We start from the raw sequence: 5,120 nt of genomic DNA on the forward strand, positions 1-5,120 counted from the left end.
GTTCACCACTTGCCCTTTCAACTCAAGGAAGCTTCCATTATCACTAGAAGGCTTGCGAGAGTCAAGAATCTTCTGATACCCTTCACTATCTTCCTTTAGTAACCCAAACTCTCCTTGTTTAACAGTCAAAGTGTTTTGGGGCTCATCTTCTATGGCTAACTCTTCCAAAAGCTTATCAGCCAAAACATCCCTTTCTTCAATGTAGAAAGCTTGTCTTTTAATTTTAGGCTTCCTCATCACCTTGTTGATGTCAAAACACAGGGCTTCCTTTCCTAAATTCAATTGAATCTTTCCTCTTTTCACATCAATCATAGCTCCTACGGTTCTTAGAAATGGGCGTCCCAAGATGAGCGGGTCCTTTGGTTCTTCATACATTTCTAATTCAACAAAGTCAGTTGGAATCTCAAAATTCCCTACCATGACAGGTAAGTCTTCAAGCAGTCCTATCGGGGTTCTAACTGACCTATCCGCAAGAACAAGGGAGATTCTACACTCTTTGTAGCGAGTGAAACCTAATCTTTTGGCAACCGAGAGAGGCATCAAGCTCACACTAGCCCCAAGATCACATAAACAATGGCTAAAAGATAAAGGTCCCAATGAACAAGGAAGAGTGAAACTACCAGGATCATCAAGCTTCTTTGCTACTATCTTGTTTTGAATGATAGCACTACACTCATGGGTTAATATGAGGAACTTGTCGTATGATGGGTTCAGCAAGAATGCATCAATGAGTGGCATTGTAATAGCAACATCTTTCATTTGTGCATCAAACATAGCTCTATACTTGTCCACTTGTTGTTTCTTAAACCGACCAGGAAATGACAATCTTGGCTCATAAGGTGGAGGCACAAATAGAGTCTCTTTGGCAGCCATTTGACTCTTCTTGGAAACTCCATCAATGATCTTGTCCTGCTTAGGATCCTCCACCACTTTACTCTTTCCTTTGTCAACCACAACCTCTTCAGCTTCTATGTCTTTACCATAATCTTGCTCTATCAACTCATCTTCAACTTCAATCTCAACCACAACCTCCCCTTCTTTAGGTTCAATGTCCCTATTGAGCTATTGAGTTGACAACTTCTTATCACTTCTCAGTGTTATTGAAACGACCTAACCCTTTTTCTAATATTAATAACTAATAATCTAGTGATCTCATAGTCACTAACATCCTAACCCAAATCAAACAACAGCGGATAACATAAACGATACCATTAAACCAATGAATTAACCAATAACCAAATATCCAACATTAATTCCATAACAAATAAACCAACAAACCAATCCAACATAAAACAAAGAACCAACAATCTTAGACAACTTTCTAAGGATTCAACTCTAGCAACCTACAGAAGCCAAACAACAACCAATCGAGCCACTAGAACATCCTCCTCTTCATTGCCTTGATTCCAGGATCACACTTTGCCTTTACCTGCACCACAAACACAAATTGAGATGCTAGAGTATTGTCATAAACACTCAGTGATGCAATCCTCCCATCTATTGGGCTACACACACAAGCAACTGAGATTCCAATGTCAAACAATTATCAAACAAACATAACAAACCAGGGAAACAAGTATCATCTGCTCGCTGAAAAGGGAGGTGTCGACCGATACCAGCCAAGTGTCGATTGACAGGGGCTATTGGTGTCGACCGACACTACCCCTCAGTGTCGATCAATACTGCTCCATGGTGTCAATCGACACTAACTCCGCAGATGCGATCTGATCGAAGCCAAGAGTCGAATCTCGCTCCTCTTCACCTCCTATATGTCCATAACTTGACCAAAAGTCAGATGAAACCGTAAGAACCCTATAGCAATCATAACAAGCAAGAAAAACACCACAACATCACATAACAAGCAAGACAAAGGTAATCTCAGGCTTAGATCAGCCATGGTCATGCACTCACCTCTTTTGTAGAAAGTTTCTGACCCAAACTGACGAATCCAACACCCAAGCAACCTTATATTACGTCTCAAGCCCTGGATCTTCACTCCCACAGAAAGATCTCCAAGGAAAAGCACCAAAACTCCAAAATCTCCCAAGAACGCTCTCTTGCTCTCTGTTTCTCTCTGAAAAAGGGAAACAACACTGAAACCACGACCTAGGTCGACTTTCCACTTAAATAACCCCATTTTAAGGTTTCACTTAAATCAAACCAAACCAAATCGACAATTTAAATCAATATGGTCGAACCAAAAATTGATGGTGTCGATCGACACTTCCTTTGGTGTCGATCGACACCCATCCCCAAAACCAACAAATAGATAAGATTTTAAAATTAAACAGAATTATTCTACTGAACAAAACCAGGGCCGACCCATAAATTACCTCTTGATCGATGAATCCCAAAAAAAATTTCAAAAAATCCGAAACTTCGCTGTCCACCAACAAACTTCACAGTCGACCCAGGAACTTTCAAGTGGACTCTTCCTTTTCTTCCCCACTTCCGTTGTTTATTACATCCTTTTACTCTTCGCCAACATCTTTTAGAATTCGCCTCGCTCCATTGTTATTGTCGATTTGATACCTATCAACAAGTTCGTTCTTTAGTTCCCAAATCATACCACAACATAATCGTCATAATTTATTGAACATAACATCTTCTTAAATTAATTCTACCAGAATTGTTGACAAAAGCCACTTGAATCACTACTCCGGTTCAAACGACACAAACGACTCCTTGGTTTCTATTGTTGTTTAGGGTTTAATGTTTCATTGTGTTTTTATTATTAATTATTTTTTCCATTTATAAATGAAAATGACACTTTTGTAGTTACGAAATTAATACATGGTTTAAAGTCTTTTTACAACAAATTAGTACTATTCTAGTAAGTAACACTTTATATGTGCTAGTCTAGTAATAAACCAAAATATATGCACTACTTAGTAATTCTTTCAAAATGAAATATTTTCAAACCTGCTATATTACTTCTAATAATTAGCTAATAAAAAGTATTTTTAGATAAAAAATAGCTGGCATAACGCCTCTAAAGGTATTATATCTAATATATTTTTTTCTATATTTCAAATTTTATTCACAAAAGTATTCTTATATTACTAACCGCACGTTCTAGATATGTTCTTTCTTTTTTTTGGACAAAATTCTTCCAAATTTAACAATCTACGAACAAATTAAGCTAGATAAAATTAGTTTTAATAATAAAAATAACTTATATGTATATATATATTATATTATATTAAGTAATAAGCTAATAATAATGCACCAACTACACACAGAAATATAAGGATCTATATATAGATAAACACATAGTAAATTGATAAAAGATTTATTGCCTCTAATTTGGACTTAGTGATAAGAAACCTAATGAATAGGGAAACCCTTTCGTTGCTATATAAACAGTCTTTGTGCCAACAAACTAGACAAACCATACAAAATAAAAGAAAAAAGATAATGAGGAAATTGAAATTATCTTTGATAGCCAATGAGAGATCAAGAAAAAAAACATTCATGAAGAGGAAGAAAGGGATAACGAAGAAACTTCACGAGTTGACAACTCTTTGTGGTGTCCAAGCTTGTGGGGTCATCTACAGTCCGTATATGTCGGTACCAGAGGTTTGGCCGTCAAAGGAAGGTGCACAAGAGGTGGCAATGAAGTTTATGGAGATGCCGATGGAAACAAGAAACAAAAAGATGATTGATCAAGAAACGTATTTGCGGGAGCAGATTACCAAAATCAAAGAGCAAGTAGACAAGCTGGCTGTTGAGAATCGGGAGTTACAAGTTAAACGATTTATGTTTGATTGTCTTGAAGGAAAGATGTCGGAGTATCATTATGGTGCAAGTGACCTTCACGATTTGCATCGCTATATTGATCAATATATCAATCAGCTTACTCAAAGGATGCAAATTCATTTAGAAAATGGTGAGTCTTCTTCTTTCTCTCCTCTTCCTATTGGAGTTGCGGATATAGATCCTTCTGCTGTTGCAGATTTTGCTGTTGGTGTGAATACAGCCGCGGTAAGTGCTGCTAGAGAGTTTTGTGCTCATATTCCATACCAAAATATGAATATGAATCAAAATCTGCAAGAACCGGTTCAATATCATACTTCGCATGATTTTTATGGTCATATTCAAAGAGTCTACAATAACATGACTTGGAATCATGATTTGAATTTTCATTTAAATCATAACATGAATTTGAATATAGATCTGAATTCCAATCAGTATCTGAATCAAGAAAACTCATTTAATGATATGATGTTGGCACAAAATGTGGGTTATGATGGAGGACATGCTAGAATTCCTTTGATAGATGGAAACCACTACAACTATCACCAACAACCAACTGGTGATCTTGCCATCACCAATCACATGTCTTCCATCACCACCTCTACTACCAGTGTTTATGCTTCATACATTAACAATAATCTTTAATTAAAAGAAGCATATTTTTACTGTAGTTTTCAGTTGTCTGAATTTATGAGTTTTATTTTCTTCATTTCAGAAAAAAATATTTAATGTTGTCTTTATTTTTATTCTTTTTTCAGTTAATTGTTGGTTGTTAAGGGTTCTACCTGAATGCATTTATCTTATTTTGATTATTAAGAAATGTATTTGTGCATCATAGCATATCAATTTTAGTTTTATTGAAGAAGTTTAGTTTTTTCGAAATAAAGTAATTAGTTTTTTTGAAATATAATAAAACAATTAATCAGGTACAACCAAAGATGTGGGCAAATTAACTAGAGTTTGTTTTTTCACAAAATATCTTATTCTTATCATCATATTTGCCACCCAAAAATGTGGGCAATTTTTATTTTTATTTTGTGAAGTAGTATGTTTAATCACCATCAAAATTAGTTTGACTTTTCAGAAAACGATGATATTTAGTGCTAAAATTCAAAAAATAAAGAGCATGTTAAGTACCCACATTCGTAGACACATTTCAGTGACCAAAATATCTATTACATTTTTGTGGTTTATTCATTATAGTTCCTTTAAGTCTGGTACTAAATTCAGGATAATGATTCAATGAAACTACCAGACGCATTTTAAAAATAATAGAATTAAATACTCTATTATATTTAATTACACCCAAAAATAAACCAACAACAAACCAATATGCATAGCGGAAGGAAGATATACCAAACCAA

The 5,120-nt window shown here is 35.2% G+C and overlaps 1 pseudogene across 1 annotated transcript; it reads left to right on the forward strand.

Annotated features, from left to right (window-relative positions):
• Positions 1-3,353: 3,353 nt before the first annotated feature.
• Positions 3,354-4,495, forward strand: LOC147919247 (agamous-like MADS-box protein AGL36 pseudogene; annotated as a pseudogene). Its single transcript, XR_015592095.1, has one exon. The product of XR_015592095.1 is annotated as an agamous-like MADS-box protein AGL36 pseudogene (transcript).
• The last annotated feature ends 625 nt before the right edge of the window (positions 4,496-5,120 follow it).

The sequence above is a fragment of the Camelina sativa genome, chromosome 20 (genome assembly GCF_030686135.1).
Source record: "Camelina sativa cultivar CO46 ecotype springtype chromosome 20, ASM3068613v1".
Taxonomy (NCBI): domain Eukaryota; kingdom Viridiplantae; phylum Streptophyta; class Magnoliopsida; order Brassicales; family Brassicaceae; genus Camelina; species Camelina sativa.